The sequence below is a fragment of the Caloenas nicobarica genome, chromosome 2 (assembly GCF_036013445.1).
Source record: "Caloenas nicobarica isolate bCalNic1 chromosome 2, bCalNic1.hap1, whole genome shotgun sequence".
NCBI lineage: Eukaryota > Metazoa > Chordata > Aves > Columbiformes > Columbidae > Caloenas > Caloenas nicobarica.
Genome location: NC_088246.1, coordinates 125,434,795 through 125,453,406, shown reverse-complemented (window position 1 = coordinate 125,453,406; position 18,612 = coordinate 125,434,795). Strand labels below are relative to the sequence as shown.

The 18,612-nt window shown below is 42.8% G+C and overlaps 1 protein-coding gene across 1 annotated transcript in view; it reads right to left on the bottom strand.

The window, feature by feature from the left end:
* The window catches only part of FAM110B (family with sequence similarity 110 member B), a 113,453-nt gene extending 98,098 nt beyond the window's left edge, over nucleotides 1–15,355 (bottom strand). Inside the window, exon 1 of the mRNA XM_065629265.1 lies at nucleotides 15,269–15,355. The gene's annotated coding sequence lies outside the window, so the exon portion shown is untranslated. The remainder of the gene's footprint in view (nucleotides 1–15,268) is intronic.
* Between the last annotated feature and the right edge of the window lie 3,257 nt (nucleotides 15,356–18,612).

Genomic DNA, 18,612 nt, shown 5'->3' with positions numbered 1-18,612 from the left:
TACTGCTTTCAGTCCTAAGCCTTTTTGTCATAAAAGTTTAAATACCAAAGCAGCAAGAGACATTTTGCTTAGATTTGTTGATGCGTCCCTTAAAGTGGAATAGAATTTAATTTGGTGAGATTTATCTGTAAACTGAATTCAATTCCTAGCCTATTGGTAGCCAGCACTGCCAATAAAACCACAATTTAACACTGGGAAGTGGAAACATTTTCAGGCTACTTTCTGACCCTTCCCTCTCAAGTATACACGACAAGCTGATTGACATCAGGGCAGGTTTAACATCACTTCGCATTTCACCATCAGGCATTTTTCTTGCCCGAAGAGTCAGATGCAGTCCACCAGTAGATATCACAAAGCAAGGAAGAACAAACTTACTTGTTTCCATACACCATAGACATGCTTGTTTGTTTGAAATGAAACTACGGGATCACATTACTAAGTATATAAAGATTTTTATCATGTTCATTCTTATTTTAAAGCAGTCAGAACATCAGCTGCCATATTTGAAGCAACTATCACAGGCAAGTTAACACGCTCCTAAAAATTGGCATTCACTGAGCTGATACTAAAAGATACTTGGAGAAAATAAAATTGCACTTCAGCTTCCAAGCTGAATACTTTTACATAATTGAGATATGCAAATTGAGGGAAACCAAAAAAGAAAAAAAAAAAAAAAAAAGAAGTCTTTAAGTGATCTGACCATATCTGCAACTATTTGCCTACTTATAAAGTTACATCCTTGATTTTCAGGTTAGCAAGAGGAAAGGCTCACATAGTTAGTTTGTATCTGCTAATTTCTGAATATTATTACAGTGTGCTGTTACTATCAAGTACTAATATTAATGGTTACTTAAAAGTTCGTGATAATTATATAACTTACCCTTTTTAAACAGTTTACTGTATTACATGCTAAACAGCTTTATCCTGCATAAAACTGAGCCTAAAATGCAAGAGCATCTTTACTGCAATTCTCAGTTTTTCCTTTGAACAGCAAACTCATTATGTTCTATAAGGAGAATAAAGTCCCTAAAAGAAGACCAAATTCTTTCTTTCTCAAAGGCAGGATCTGAAGAGATTGCATTAAAAAAGGTTTTATTCTTGGCTCAAATACGAACATTTGGGAATCACTACTTTTGAGCAAGGACTCACCCACTTAAAGGCAGAATTTATTTTGAAAATCGGTGTGAAATTTCAAGGGAAAAAACCCACACACATATTTTGCACTTCCCAGCTTTTGGTAGTTCTCCAGCTAAGACAAAAATCTCAAAATAACCTCTTCCCCATATAACTTTTCTCATAGATGTTGCCAAGTTATCTTATACCACCAGCAAGAACTTCTACAAGATGTAACTACTTCCAGACAAAGCAACTCAGAACACAGTCATTAAGTGAAAATTAAAAGCATTTGGGGTATTTCAGAAGAGATACCTGAGAGCAGGGCGTGGGGAATACATTTCACCAGGTGCCCACCACAGGCTGCCTTGCCACCCATCTGTTCAGTGCCCTTCAGATGCCATCAGGGAGCAACACCATAGCTCAGGGATCGTGGACCACCTCATCAAGACACAGGGGAGGACATGAGTTTGAGTCCAGCCCCACCAGTAAGCACTACGTTCCTATCATAGCTAACAGTCCTCAGAGGAGCAACGTTTCTCCTTTGGATTCAGGCCGTGTACTGTAACTGTTTCCCCAGACTGGTTCCAAACCAGCTGCAGAAAGGGAAAGCCCATCTAGAAAATGATATCAGGTCCCTACAGAAACATTTAAACAAAGAATATCATTTGTGCGCGTACACACGTGGACACCATTCTATTACAGCAAAAATACCAGGGGACAGGGAGGAGAATTCAGTCTTTTGTCTCCAAGATGACTCAAGATTACCTGGAGACATCCACATAATGTTTCTTGAATGTTGAGGAATGCTGCAGGTCCTATGGTCAGTGGTGCAAGTCATAAACCAGAGCTCTCCAACCAACTCCCTTTCCCTGCCTCGAGCAGGCGCATCTTCCTGGGAACATTGTTTTATGTATTCTCCCAGTGTTTTATGTGAAGGGATTGCTACTTTCTCTCTACCTATGATGCAAAACCTTGACTGTGACCTGTGAGTGCTCTGCGTGGTCAGGCTCCTGGCACAGCAGCCCTTGAAGTGGCTCTCCCGTAGAGCACTGCTCACAGAACCGGAGGTAGAGGACACCAAAGGATCCAGGAGGGATAGGTAGGCAGACCCCATCATCCAACCCAGAGGCCAGCCAAGCCTTGATTCCAGGGAGATGGCAGACAAGGCCATGTACCATGGGTTCCGGTGGGAAACCCGGACCTGAAGCACAGCAGGAAGCCACAGGCTGCCTCTTCTCAAGAGCATCAGGGAACAGGACCATGAGGCACACCCCACCACAAGGACACATCTACCGCATGTGTCTTGCCATCAAGACTGATGGGAGGACCGCAAGAAGACTCTGCCCCGAGCAGGCACTCAGCCTCTGCCTCGCTGAAGATGTGTCTCTACGAGCTGCCTTTACAGCAGGGTCAGAAAAAAAAGGCATCACACAGCAGCTATTTTGACAAATGCACTCCTTTCACAAGTGCCAGTCTCCAGCTACAATTTCTGCACCAGGCACCAGCTCATCTTCTTTTCCCCTTTTTATTTAAATACCCACACCCTGGAATGTGCACAGGAGTAAATTAAGATACTTTTATTATATAGGTCAAGTCCTGGCCTGTACATCTACATATATTAGCATAAAGGTAAAAGTACTACAGGCATCAAAAATGAAGCATTAATGTTAGCTTAAATACACATCCTAGAGATTGTTACAAGGAAAAAAAATTTTAACTGAAAAAAATTTAAGACAACAGAAAAGTAATAACTGAGAAAGTGAGGCAGTGTTAAATTTGAATCTTCTCCCCAAGAATTTCCCCTCATAACTAGTTAGTTGCATTTTACAAGCAGACAACACAATAAATCAGACATCTTCAGTTTACAACACTGTACATTTCATGCATACTCATGCTGAAGACCAACTATATAATTCAGATCAGTTTTGAAATACACTTTTAAATTAGCTGAAAAAAGCTGTACACATTTCCAAGTAGAACACATCCCTCTTCTTCCCAAGTCAGAAAAGAACTGGTTAAAACAAAAGCCATCATGTAACTGAGAGTAATTAAGCGGGTACATTTTGTAATTTCTCAGCAGGGGAAAGAAGTTCTCCTATACTTCAAGCTGCCACAGGCTGTGAAGCTGTGATCAAAGACATGATAATACTGAAAAAAAGAAAGAGACGCTGGACAGCAACCCAATGGCATGCTGCCTTCTTTCTCAGGAGCCTTCAGAGATACAAAGCCCAGCAGCCAAGACTAACCCAGACATACTCTCAGCACTCTAATTCCCTCCTCCATATCCTTACCAACCTATGCCTCTTCCTTATCCTTGGAGAACACTCAATAGAGGTGCCAATGAAGTTTGTAGGGTGGTGACCACAGAGCTTCTCACATTTTCATTTATACTTTTATTAATTGTCATGCCAATGAGCTAGCTGATCATGGATAATAATTTTAAGAGCTGTTTGACTTGATGAACAAGATAAACAGTACTCAAGTGAAGTATATCTCATTGTCTGAGACCGCAATCTTTGCAAGTATGAAAAGTAAATTCTGACACTGACATCAGAAAAAAACCCACCCTAGGAAGATTTGCACAACTCCGTAAAACAGTTTCAAAAAAAGAAAAAAAGTTGTATCCATATGGCTGCTCTATCTAAGAACAAGAGGATATTTTCTTCACTCCAACATATCAGTTGTTAGAATAACACTTAAAGTGGATTTTAAAAGGCCTGTGTTCTATATATTGCCTAATAAGAAGAAAAAGGTATTAAGGAAACAATGGTAAAACCACTGTTGCAACTCCAAAATTGTCAAGTAAAAAGAACTCAGTGCAAAACTATTTTATTGTTTCTTTCAGTTCAGAATATTATGGTACAAACACACTTCATGGGGGTTGCTGGCACTCTCAATCTGGTCCAACGTCAAAAACAGCTGACTTTCAAATCTTAGATGGCTTTCACAATCTGCACTATGTTGAATGAAGTATTCCATAAAAGCAAATCACACTGATTAAAGAACAGGTTTTGTTTCTCATTAGAAATTCAACTTCAAATTAGTGAAAGTTCCAGGCATGGGAAAGACACAGTAGAAAGACTGGAACCTCACAGCAGCCAACTTTGCATCTGAGAGTATCTGTATCACAAGTGCCATAACACAAACTGCCTCCTTGCCTCCCTGTCCGACTCACACTACAATTCCTTCACGCTTAAACTGCAGCAATGGGTGACATGCCACCAGTCTGCACCAATGCAATGCTAACCACGTTCACTCCTAAGCACAATGATTAGGTACAAATACTACCAGGGCTTTTCCGATACCGGTTTTGGTCCCTCCTGTCTCCACCTCAGCTGCAACACCTATAGGAAGCGGAGTTTGAGGGGAAAATGTTTTGGCCCTGCAGCAAAACAGGAACGAAGGGTACTGGGAAAGTGAGCATGTGTCTGTAGGGTGGGCAGCTCTTTCACTCCACAGTTCCAAAGATCTCCTCCAACCAAGTTATATGATAATATTCTGCTATGCAGCAGTAAAGCAAGCCTACTGTCATTAGTAGCTTTTGATTAGTATTGATCATAATGATAGCGCAGGAGGCAAATCTCTCTCTCTACTCTCTGGCTGAGCAGTGCAGCCCACACGACACAGGAAAATTTACGTAGGAAGTGGAGTGTGAGGATCTGATTTCATATTGGGGCAGGACACCTTATAAAAAGTCTTTTCAGTAACAGCCAACCAGAAGTAATACAGAAATCAAACCGGTTGATTGCAACAGTCCAAATGGCACCATTTGATACCTTCACAGCAGTTCTTGGATAATGAGAGTTTAGAGGAAGGAATCTTGTCTTTATTAAAATCAAGATAGCTAGAGGAGCAAGCCTCATCCTACAGCTTTCGCCTCTTCCATTTTAGGCCAAGTAATGAAACAATTAGTGCTGCTTAGCCAGCGAAGCACAAGTTAATTCAGCTTTTATCTCACCAAAGACTAAAATTCTCTAGGTCTAGTCTTCACGAAGACCACTTTAAAATGTTTCAAATACAAGGTGAACATCCATATAACCGTCTCTGTACACGTCTCTTCAGGAGTGGTAAGGATGCTAGTCCAGAAGGCACCACGCAGTGCACAGTTCCCCTCCCAGGCACTGGGAGGACAAGCAGGTGTACCTAGGAGGTTAGGGTACAAAAATATGTCCAGAAAGTGACATGTGTGATCACCATCACACTATGGACAAGCCACTTGTGAGGATACAGCTGTTTCATGAGTGCACAGTATCAAAATCATAGTGATTATGCAGGTTGCAAAGATGTCAAAACCCAGCACGTGCCGTAAATGTTCACATAACATGGGCTTCAGGGACAGAAGGGGGACGGCATCACAAACAGAGGGAAGAAACACCGAGTAAAGTCCAAGAGCTGCCCAAGATGTGAGGAGATGCTCTTTGAGGCCACCGGATCCTTGGGAGGCCACCGGATCCTTGGGAGGCCACCATACTCCAAATTCACCGTATAATGCTTACAAAGGTGTCCTCTAGGATGGTCCTATACCAGTTTTAGTCCAGTGTCTCATTTCCTGCTCTACAGAAAATAAGCCCTTACCTCCTGGCATTAAGGGAGGCCTTCTTATTTTTTCATTCACATTCAGCATTTATTTGGACAATTTTCCTTTGTCCTTGAGCCCTCCAGCCCACATAATAAGACAGGTGATTGAGAATAGTAGGCCACTGACTCGGCTTTGCATTTTTATTACACTGAGGAGAAAGTATGCTGCAATCATCTTGGTTTATCTCATCAGCACTTCTGTTCTTTGATATATTTTTTTGGATAACAACCATGTAGACAAATTAGCAGGGTGATATTTCACATAGTTCTTGGTCTTTATGGTTCATTTTCTCACTTAACTATGTTTGCTGTCAGTTGCCAGGTTCCTAGATCAGGAAAAGGTAATTCACACATCTGCCTACAGTAATAAAAAATAAAATAAAATAAAATTTAAAAAACAGCAACACATCACACCACAACACAGAAAGGCCAGAAGGGAGTAGATGATTTTCCAGTCCCGCAGAGCTTTGAAGTATCCCATTTAAAGTTCCACTCCCAACACTGACAGCCCAAAGAAGCTCCAAGAAAGGTACGCAGGAAAATTTTGTTCTGAATGCCACTAATTTTATACTTGCTGAGTGAAAACCATATGTCTATTTGTGTGCATTTCTGCAATTTCACTTTTTCGTTCATTAAGATGAGAAATTGCTTCTTTTATGCAATCTGCTACTTTTCAGATAGCAAAATATTGTGATGTCTGGTAGCAGCCTTGCTGGTTTTGGCTTTAGGAGGCTTTTTTTTTTTCCCCCTCTTCCTGTGAGAGGAAAGCTTTTCCCAAAGGATTTAAGTGATTTCATAAAACAAATGTAAAAACAAAGACACTTTTGTTTAAGGACTGAAGGTTTTGTTTTGTTTTAAGGGGGATGGAGAGGGAAGGAAATGAAAAATGACACTGATCATCTTTCAATTAAACAGGAAAAAAAAAAAAAGAGAGGAGATATCTCATTCCTAAAATAGAAACTTTGTGATAGAACAAACTTGCTTGCTATAATAAACAGGTCAGCAGAAAAAAAAAAAAGGCAAGTTAAGATTTTTTCTAAATAAACACATTTTGTTTATTACAGTCACAAGTGAACACCTCAAACCACTACAGCAAAGATCAGACTAAAACAACACTTTTCTCCCTGAATTCAAGAGCTTACATTGTACATTCCTATATGCTGTGCTACATTAGAATCAGTTTCTCCTTTTCCTCAGCCTATCAAACAGGAAGAAAGAGGAAACAAAGACCTGAAAAGTGTGACTTTAAATACATGAAGATTTGGGGGATTCACTTCAGCTGAACTGAAGTTCTAGCTGAAGTTCTCAATATGCATCATTTCATTTACTATAATAGGACCCAACACTACAACAGGAGTAACCCCTTAAACTTGCACAGCAAAAAATGCAGATGGGGACAACACAGTAACAATATATAAAAGTAAAACTAATTAAAACATCTGAAATCCTTCAGCAAAGCATGTGTGGAGGTCTTGCAAGAAATCTGAGCAGACCTTCACATCTGCAAATGTCCTCCAAGCATTTATACAAACACATTGCAGAAAACGCATGTGTTGCAGAATTGAGATTCTAGTTTCCGATTAGCAGATATTAATTCATGGAATTAACTGATTTATCAGTAAATCCCTACATATTGTATCAAGTTTTGTTATGTACAGAGAAGTTTAACAGCCACAAGTGATCTTCAGTGAGAAAATGACCTGTCCAAAAGGAGCAAAAGCAATCCATGAAGTCTCATTCACACTGCCTACCATTTAAATCCATTCAGAATTGCCATTCACTGAAATTATCATTCAACATCCAAAACTAACACACCAGGAGAACTCAACAGCAATATACTTCAGTAATATCACAGCTCAGAATGGCAAAACAATATCGATAATAAGAATTTTGCAATTAAATAAAACGTGCAAGTGAAATCCATCACATTTTAACGACTTGTACTTACATGACTAATTTACAAACGTTAGTATTAAATTTGACTTTTTCTAAATGTAGTCTTGAAGTACATGCATGCATGGGAAGCAACAAGACATTATTTTAATTAAGATATTAAAAAACAGGTCTAAAACCATTAGGGGTAGACAGAAGGATAAATAACAGTCTGTCAGATAGATCACAGCATTACTTTTTATATATATAAAGTACAAATAAAATATATACTATAATCATCTTAAAAGTGTTCTACCCAGCCATTACTTAATTTTCTTCCTTCCTAGTTTAAGTTGCATATATATAAGCACATACCCACACAAGAAGCAGTTTCATTTCCAGTGGCCCCTGACCTCCCACATGGTAACATGCACAGATTAACTTGTCAAATAGAGAAAGACGACATACAAAGGTCCTTACATATCCAAAGGTCTGTGTCCACTCATGAATTTGGGTAGATACTTAAAATAGACTTGTCTAATACTGTGTAGAGGTACTGGACAAAGAGGAAGACATTGCTACCGATGGTTCTTTCACTTCAGCTCCTATTTGCACAAAAAAACCCCCATGTGGAAATCTGAAAGTTAATCCACTGGAAGGCTGCAGAATAACCTTTCTTTTCCCATTCTTCTGCCCACAATTGTTCTCTTTTCCTTTGCTTTGTTTATGAATTATTTTAAACACAGCGTAATTTACAGATGCTCACACCTAAAAGGTTCTCCTGCAGTTTGCTCCAAGGTTCTGCTTTGTTCCTTCCCCACTGTAACCTCTCTTCATTCAAAATGTGCTTTTCTAAACTGTGCAACCCCAACCAGCTAATAGATACCCCACAGTTAAACGACAGCGATAAATAAAACATGAGCTTTCCAATTTAATTTGGACACGAGTTAATGTGCATGTGGAGTTTATGTGTAACACATAAACATTTCTCCTTCATTTCCCTGTCCATCAGTTTGTTCATTCAGTCTTCCCATAATTCTCATTCTCTTGTATTCTTTCATGTGCACATCTTCCAGATTTTAAGTCTATCTCTTGTACAACTTACTCCTTGTTCCAATCCATTTCTCTGCTTCCCAGTCTGACCGGGCTCACCATGAACACACAGTTCCTTTACCTATTAACAAGAAGGATATTCCTTTCCACTTGCTTGAGCTGCAGACGATACTGGATGCTGCTGTTATCTTCCCTGTCCAATAAAGTCTTAAAACATTTCCTCCCATTTCTTAGTGTAGACTTTTCCGAGACCTCAAATTGTAAAAGGAAATTGTTTGAGTGATTTTGTTTTTTAAAGAACAAAGCAAAGAATCAGGAGACAAGTGTTCTGCTCTCTGATTTCCTACAGACTGTTTGAATTTAGGTTGAATCTCTCCTTTGTAAATCTGAAGTAACTTTTCCACCTCATCCAATAATATTTGGAATTTGAAGGCTGTCAAGTGAAAGATGCTATACAAATGCAAAGCATAGCCCTACTCTCATCTGTTTTAACAATACACCCAGCACTCATATAAAACAGCAATAGGAGCAAATGAAAACACACAATAAGTGAATAGCCTAATAATACATGCTAAAAGCTACCAAGACAACAAATTCAATTTTCCCTGAAATGATTCTTTTGATGGCTCAACACAATCTCTTCATGTTTATTTCCTATGGGGGATGCTGACACATTGAGCTCATTACACAGCTCCTCTTTAAAGACAAAGACATAAAAGCATTTAAAGCAAACACGTAAAATGTAATAGTTCAGATTTTTAATAAACTATGCTGGAAAGGAGTGTGCAACTGGATTACTTCTAAGGAAGTTAGACACCTGCCTTATAAATTCAAAACAAACATAAAGCAATATCAAGACACTGATCTTGCTTTGATGTACAAACACACTCAAAGCATCTTACTTTTTTAATGATTCTTCAAGATACATCCACACAGATCACATACATTCTTGTTCCTTTTTGAAGGGTCATCTTGAAACTTCCAGAAGTTTGACTGCACAAAACACCCAGCTATAAGAGAGCTTATAAACATAAAGACCCTTATGCTATAGCAAAGATCAAACTAAGACAATGCAGTGAAGCCTTCAAACCACACACAGACTCATTATGCTTTCTGTGAGGCACATGCCTCTTTGGTGGGTACCAGACAAATCTTCAGAGGCACTAGATAAAGTGTCTGAACTGGCGTGATCTCACACCTCAGTTTGGACCCGGTGGTCAGGTTGTGTTGGCCTTTGTACAGCTCAGCACCAGTGCCTAGGTCACTACACCTGCAAAACGAAGCCACAGACGAGCACACGTCCTCCTGGCAGGGAGCACCCACCCCGGGTCTTCAGTGGTCCTGCACTTCACCTCCTGCCCAAGGTGCTGCCCAAGTCCCTCCCAAGGCAATGCCTCCCTACTCCTGCTCCCACGAGCATACTTCTCAAACTAGAGAATGCAGCTGGCGCCACAGAGCACCCTTAACACCAGAGAGCACGACATCAGGCAGAGGATAGATACAGGCACACACTCAAGAGGAAAGCATATTTTTTTAATTTTTTTCTGGGTTCAAGATGGCCATTGTGACCTCTAGCCTACACATCCATTCATGCATTTTCTGTCGCACGCATATTAATTTGTGATTATCTTTAATATTTTATGAGCTATACTTGATCCCACTCCATTATCCACCAGAAAGAGAAGAAAAAGCAGCAGCTACTAACGTCATAGATGGGGGTTTTTACTTGTTATAAGTCCAACTCACCATCAAGTGACTGGACAACACACACTCCACAAAAATAAGTACTTCTGCTCATCACACCTCCTCCACTGAAGTGTTTTCTGTTTAAGATGACTAGCAGTGAAGATTGAAGCACAGAAGTTATGGTAGCTTGAGTTACTTGAACTGTCCATTTCCTTAACAGTCACGCACAAACCTTAACACAAATTGGGACTTAAGAGAAGTACAGCTGCGAGGGCATCCAGAATCTGACAGTTCGGAAACTCATTTTGATTTCCCATGCACAATATTCTAACACTCATTCAACAAGTCATCAAATCATCTTCCTGTATGTCAAGTTTTTAATCCAAAATAACAGATCAACCTTTGGTTTACGACCCTTCTTCTTCTCCAAGAATTTGCCCAAGGGAGTTTATAAGCAGCTGCTATTTCCCCTCTCTGTCATTACAAAGGTATAGAAGCCAGCACCGCTTAAGTTTTGGTCTCCTGTCTAACTCCAGACTGTTCACACCCCATCACCCTTGTAGCCTGGATATCCCTGCACATCTTCTGTTAGAATTGAATGTTTTCTGTATACAAGTGACTGAAGTATGTACAGTATTTGACATAAAGTCTCCCTAATGCCTTGCATGATAACTTGCATGATAACTCCACTGAAGAGCTCTCGCTGAGGATGACATTTGCTTTCATGTTATGCCCACCACCAAATACAGTCACGCCTGTTTGACTATAGCATTCAGGCTTTTCCTCCAGGCTTGCTTTGAGGGACAACCTGCCAGCTGGTAGCAGATGTGTTGTTGATAATCACTCAGTAGATAACTTCACTTTTAGAGCTATTTAACTTCCTCTCATTCCTATTGCTTCAGTCATCACAGACATTCAGTTCTTCCTGTGCAATAATCCAGCCCCACTCGGTGCTGACTGTGTTTCCTAACTTTGCCTCATCAGCAATCATCCTTTACATAGAGTTATCTCAGCCAGAACGATGAAGTAAAATACCAGCCCCCCACTAGTACCAATCCTGAACAATAATTCCTTTACTCATACAGTCACAGTTTCTCTTTCAGGTTGCTCTCCCAAGCCGCGTCACCATTCTTTAGCCAAGCCTCCTACTTCCAATTTAGTCATTTTCAGTGTTGGCCATGGTTTACATACATTGAACTGAAGCCTTCTGCTCCTTTTGTCTAGGATATTCAGTATTTAACCAGTAATAATATGACTTTAGTCTTCCATGACCTAATTTTGGCAAATCCATTATGCATTTTATCCTGTTTTCCACTTATCTTTGTATACTTCATTACTTTTTCCATTCCAAATTTGTTCTAAATCCTTGAATACTATTAGGACCAGAGTAAAACATGAACAGATTTCATTCTTCTCCTTTTAAAATAAATACAAGTACACTTCTTCTACTATATTGCTATCATAACTGCTACATTAAACTTGACAGATAACAACCAATCCTTCTTTTCAACCTGGCTCTAGTGTTCTGTACCAACACTTTCAGCCCCCAAAGCTGAGACCCTTTGCTTCCTTAGTTTGATTGTGTTAAATCCGGAAGAAGGCATAAGACATTTATTCTGGTCATTTCTGTTTGGCACCCCATTTTTTTCCCCATGTTCAAATCCTCATCCCTATCTAAAACTGGTTACAACTGCTAATTTTGGAGGCATTAGACATATTTTTCAACTACAGTATAGTCCTCAGAACATCACAGCCAAGTTCTCTTCTCCTTTTTTTTTTTTCCTCTCTTCATCTTAATTGTCTTCATGCTCTAGTTTTTGGCAATACATGTGCTACCCTTGCAGTTTTTGCTCTCCGATGATCAATCCCCTCCTTCGCTTCATTCCTTACAGGTTTTCCGGTAACTCGCAGTATCTTATTCTTGCAGCAAGGTCCGCAGCCCCATTTGGCAAGCTTTTCATCCTCCTCAAAATGCAGTTTCCAAGCAGCTGTTGTACCTTCCACTTAAGAAAGCCCAAGCTTTTTTTTTTATTATTATTTAAATGTGTAACTCCTACAGCTCTTCAGCCCTGCAGACTTTCACAAACTAGCTCCTCTAACTTCTCAGAACTTGCCCTGCTAAAATAAAACTTCCTTGAAATAAACACACTCTGTAGCTGACATATACTTATCCTTCAGTTTAATTTAAAATCATTAATTTGTGGCTAATCAACACATGTGCTTAAGGCCTTGTGGAACGGAGCCGTAACCTAGCAGTGGAAAGCAAGACCCAGTGTCAGCCATGGAGAGACCAGAGACACTCCTTACTCAGAGTTCAAAGATACACCCTCTAGTTCTGGGCAGGCTGTAAATATGAGCCTTCATTTATTCTGCATTCCACTACAATTAATGACCCAAATCTACCCTATGATAGTTCAGTGTACTGATTTCCAATCTAACTACGTCACCACTGGGAAACATACTTAGAAAAGCACATTTGAGAAACATACTCCTTTTATACACCAGCACGGTACCTCCAGTGCGCTCTGTAGCTCTGGGCAACCAGAACACATTTGCAAGGCTATGTTCTAGAATTTGACTCAGCTTTGCCTCACAGAACCAATGTTAGCCCTCTAGATTTTGGAGCATAACATGAACCTTTAACAGAAAACCATCTCCCATCCACTGGAAGACTGTACCCATACTAAGTGCCTCCCGCAACAACTTGAGATCCCATGTCTTCAGTGTGCATGCCACAAGGTGTAGAGGAGGAGAGCAATGATGGCCAAGTGCTATGGCAGGACACAGAAAGAACTGCTCTGGCAAAGCGAGAGCAAATTATCTCCACATGAATCTAGAAAACACCATTTCCCTCTCAACTTTACCTTGTGATACAATTTTCTTAACAAGGATGAACTGACATGAGGCCAGTCCAGGCCCTCTGTGCAATAGAATGAAGTTGCTGGCATAGGCTATCAGCTCCATCAAGGCCATAAATCACACTAACCACCACATTCCTGGTATACCTGCATCTACTCTGCGGCACACAGGCACCTCCTGCCCACAGAGGCGAAACTCACTACTGCAGCATGAAATATCAACTGATAAGTCACCAACCCACATAAAATGGGGGCCCAGGCAGGGCATTCAACTCTGTCAACTTCAACGGCCCCACACCATGGCAAGGACCATCCACTGCCTCTGAAGGACCACTGGTGGCCTCTGCACCCACCTCCTTTGGCCATCATCACCAACAGGTACATCTCCTCAGGGAGCACATTCACACTGCTGGTGCCTTCTGCTCTCCTGACCAGTCTCATTAGCTCGAGCCAAGCCTCCGCAGAAGTGGGGTGTTCGGCCACCTGCTGATTGAGGAGCAGGGATGGCACTAGACACTTCCAAAAAGCAATTAATTGTGTTAGTTGCACGCAAGGTAATAACGTACCACCTTTTACTCCAGAACTGCTTAGAAGTGGTTTATCTTGTTAATTCTAGGTCAGTTGAGCACATGTGTGGTATGGATTACACTGACTCTTTTAGAGCTCTCAACATTTTTAAATAAGTAGGACAGTTAACATTAGACAAGCCAAGCTGTGCACCTCCTGTGCACCATGCACCAAGATCAACCAGCAGGCTTTACGGGCAGAACCAAGGACAAGCTGCTTTACAAAACATGGCTCTTATGGCAAATGAGTACAAATGTGAAATAAATTATAAATCTGACTCAGTATCGTATTAAATCAATTACAGGCATTGCACAAGAAAAGGAAGTTAAACTGACCTTTGCAAATTCACCCAACAAACCAGTGGCAGATTTACAAACAAAGCAAGTAGCTACAGCTAAGTGATAAAAAGGTCTGCATTAAAGATAAAAGTTGTCTTGCTGCTTGCAAAATACAACAGCATTGTCATTTTAAGAACAAAGAAGTTTCACCCGTAAATATCTGAACACAGTAACTGCAGACTTTAAATACAAGCAAGGATCAACACACAAATGATCGTAAAATTCCAGTTTAAAAAAGTTAATACTATGGTTCACTGGAGAGGTTAATTCGACAGTGCCAGGTCTTTTAAAGTTTTAATGTTCTTCTATGCCCCATGAGCTGTCATATATATTGGACCCTAGGACACAAATAATTCCATTGCTTTCCCTTATTTTCACATATGCTTTGTCTGACTGAGGGAAAAGGGAGGAAAAGGCTAGACACTTACGTAAATTACCTTTTGGATAAGCCTCCTCCCAGCTAAAGTTTTCTTAAGGTCAGATCAGCACTTTGAAACGAAACCAGGCACCGGCAGGCCCGGTTTCAGGCGATGATGTTGTGACAGATGCGGCGCAGACCCCGAGCAGGGCGAGCGCCGGCCCGGGGGAGGCGGCCATGTGCTCAGCCCCGCATCCCCCGACACGGCATCCCGGGGAGGAAGTTCACACTTCGCACCGACCCGGGGAAGTAACTCGGAGCAGTTCAACAGCCATCACTTCCAGCGGCTTTCTCTTGGGCCATATGTTTTCCCCTAACATTAGCGAGGAATTTCGGCGGAGCCAAACCGCTCTGTCCGCCCCGCCGCGGACCCGCTGGCAGGCTGGGGGCCGGAACGGCCGCCCCCAGGGCAGGGGACGAAGCCGCTCGGCCCCGCTCCCGCACGGGGCACCTACCCCCGGGGGCTGCTCTGTCACCGGAGAGAGCCGCCCGCCGCGCCGACCCCCGGCAGCAGGGCAGGGCGGCTCCTGCCACAGCGCCCGGCGCGGCCGAGCCCCCCGCCCGTCCCCGGGGCAGCGCGCCGCCGCCCGCCCCGCACTCCCGCCCGCGCTGCCCGCCGGGGCTGCTGCTGGGGGCTCCCGCCCGCCGCCGCTCCCCAGAGCCGCCCCCAGCGAGCAGGGAACCGCTGCGGGACGGCGCTGCGCTCAGCGCCGGGCCCCGCCGCGCCCGCCGATCCCCGAGCAGCAGCCCGGCCCGGCGCTGCGCCTCGCCGCCGCCCTTACCGTCCTCGCCGGCGCGGCGCAGGAGCCTCCCGGAGAGGAGCGAGGCGAAGCCGCGGGGAAGAGCAAGGAGCCGGGGCCGAGAAAGCCGCCGCCGCCGCGAGGAGAAGGAGAAGGAGGAGGAGGGGGCGGAGGATCGGCAGCCGAGGGGAGGAGACGGGGGGCGGGGGAGCCGAGAGCCTGCGGCCGCCCGCCCGCCGCGCAGCCGGCGCTTCCTCCCGACACGCCGCCGAGCCGGGTCGGGCCGGGCGCGGGGGCCGGAGCGCGGGGCCCGCCCAGCGCCGCCGGGCCCGGCTGTCGGGGCGGGGAGCCCCGGGCGGGCGGGGATCGCCCCTTCCCCTGTCCGCGCTGCACAAAGGGGACCCGCCGCTGCCGCCTTTGTTGGGCCGAGCGGCGCCCGGGAAGGGAGGGCAGCAGGGCGGCGAGCTGGGCGCTTCCCCCACGCGGAGGTTGTTCCTCCAGCCCCGGCAAACACGGAGCAACTTCACTAAAGTTAATTTGGGTTTGTGATGAAAACCCCTTCCACCTGTGCCAACTGCTGCTCGGCATCCAGCATTGAAGTCAGCCTACACACGGTGCTTCACCTGCATGTTTACGCCTCGGGAGCTGACTGGTGACTCCGGTTAAATTAAGTTTTGGGTTTTTTTCATTGCAAAGGGTAGATGGGATCTTGAAGACTGGTTTCTTAGCATTCTGCACTTGGCAGCCACCAAGAGCTATTAAAAAATGAATTTCAGTTGCACCTTTATCCCATTGTCTGTGGTAGTTCATAGATTTTCTTTCAAACCTGGGTGCTCATTTGCCTATTGATCTACATATCCCGTGTAGATCTGACAGATCATTGAGGTACCTTTTGAAAGCACATCTTTTTGCCACAGTACGGCATTGCTCATCGTATAAACCTCCTCTAACCTTCCCGATTTCAGTCCTTCAGGTACTAGAGTTCATGCAGTCCTGTCATGTCAGTTAAGATAGTAGAAAGGGGAGAATTTCCCCTCATTCATGTCTCACTTAGAAGAGACTAACAGACTTAAAAATGTCCTTTTACAAAGCCTTCTCTGAAGGGTAGTTAGACTTCAGTCATTTGTAACGAGGTGGAATGAGCAAAATGACTCAATCTACAAGGACTATCTACAAATGACCTTTTAAGAAAGCAAAAACAGAACTAGACTATCCTGAGGTTGTTAAGACCAGGCATAAACTGAAAAGCTCTTTGTCTAAGCAGCCTCCCTTAAAAGCTCTTTTCCCTAATGTTCATTAAGCCCCAGCAGTTAAAAGATCCCACCTGGGAGTCTTCATTGTTTGCCCAGAGCTCTGCTTCCCAGGCTGCAAGGAGCAGAATAGCACAAGGCTTTTGGTGCTAAGCTGGCTCACTGGGTTTAGTAGCAGACCAAGTTTCGTTGGTGTGCTTTTAAGAAACAGGTACTTTATCAGTTCCTCTAGCTATCGCCTAGAAATTACCTGTGAGGCCCGTGAGGTGCCTGTTGCAAGGCACAGGTGTGTGAGGAAGGAGAGGAACATGCAGCTCTTGGGCTCTTCCACATTATTAACAAGGGTCTGCTGCTTCCTATGTGTGGTAGCATGGCCACATTAGAGAATGGGAAAGAAAAGTACCTCATTTGAACCTTGACTTCTGTAGCTGTGTTGTGGGGGGAAATAATCATTGTTATTGTTTTAAAATTCTAAAAAAGGAAGTAGAATTGATATAATCCTGACTGTTGGGGGAAAAAAGTCTGAAAATATAAAACCATTTAATAAATACGGAGCAGCCTGCATAAGCCATCAGGCAGTCTTAAGTAAAGCCAATGTGCTAGAGGTGTGAGCTCCATCTTCTATCCTAGGTACTGCCCAGACCTGTTCACAGCCTTATTTGCTAGGCACAGAAGCCAACCATCAGCCCCATGGCCTGTGCTGAAGGGAGCCCAAGCCACACAACGGGCTGCTCATTTTTCACGTACTTGTTCAATACAGTGGCATCTCTGTAAAAGGTGTGACCAGCCCTTTGTTCTTTAGGCTGGATATCTATAGTAAGGCAAGGAGCAGGCAAATGCACCTCATCTCTGTTTACATGAAAAATTAGATTACTTGTTATGGCCAGATTTCCCCGTTCCTGGTCAAAACAGAGGCTTACCAATATTTCAATTCTAGATCAATGTACAAACGTTTGTTAAAGCCTAGGCATGTGTATAGTGCATCTATTGTGCCCTTACTGATGAAATAAGAGCTATGGAGTTGTTTCTTACACTACTAACTGTTAAGTTTTTCACACCCAGGTGTCACATGATGGATAGCTTTAATAAATTATGCCACACTGTGCAGCTGCTGCCTCTGGAAGGAAGTATAGAACAATACAATTAATGTCTTACCTTTATATTTTAATATAGCTACTAAAATATCTTCATTCTCACCATCAAGGTCAGTGACAGCCTGGCCTCTGCCTCAGCCAGATGACTAACCGGTCGAAGCAGTGGCTGGAGATCCTCCAGCTGCAAGGCAAGCCACAGACCTGACCTGATCATGAACACCCATGGACTTCATCACATTTCAAATCAAAACAAGCATCCTGGCCCCAGGATGACATTTAAGTGCACCTTAAATGATTATCCTTGTACACAGATCTTTGCACTTTGAGATGTCATAACCTCTGATTTATAAATAGTATCTAAGGCAAGAAACTAATTCTATAAATGTGCATATACCTGGTTAAGCTCATCTAATTCAAGAAGACTACTCAACAGGAGTAAAATAAAATGTGCATAAGAAAATGTGTTGTCTGGGACTAAGCTAAGAACCTCTGGAGATAAACATAAAATTACCCAGTTTCAGACTTAGTTCTTCCTTACACTTTCCTAAGAACAGATTATAAAACGTATTAATCTTGTCAATCCATTAAAATATTTTACAACTTTCAAAAGGTTTTGAGATAAAAAATTTTAAAACCCAGCTATTAATCATAACTGTCTTCCTAAATCCATATTCTTACAAGACAGAAAATAAAGCATTTGTTGCTCAAATCAGTAGGTTTACTCAGAAACAGCTGACACTACTTGAAATTGTGTTAATTAACACAGGTTCTCAAGGTCCTGTTCTAATGCAGCACAACACACTGGTGAAGACAAGCTCTGTCCACCTTAAACAATGTGTTGTCATTGTTCACGCTACTTGAATCTGCCATTAACAGTAAGTCTCCGTCTCACAGCTGCTTCTAAACCTCAGGCCTTTTTGCATTCAAAGAGAATTTCAGTTGTTTTTTGGCATTGCATATGCTATTCACAAAGTCACCTGCAACTGTATGTAAGAATGACTGAGAACAGAGCAGCTTGTTTCCCTCTGTTTAGCTCTAGAGG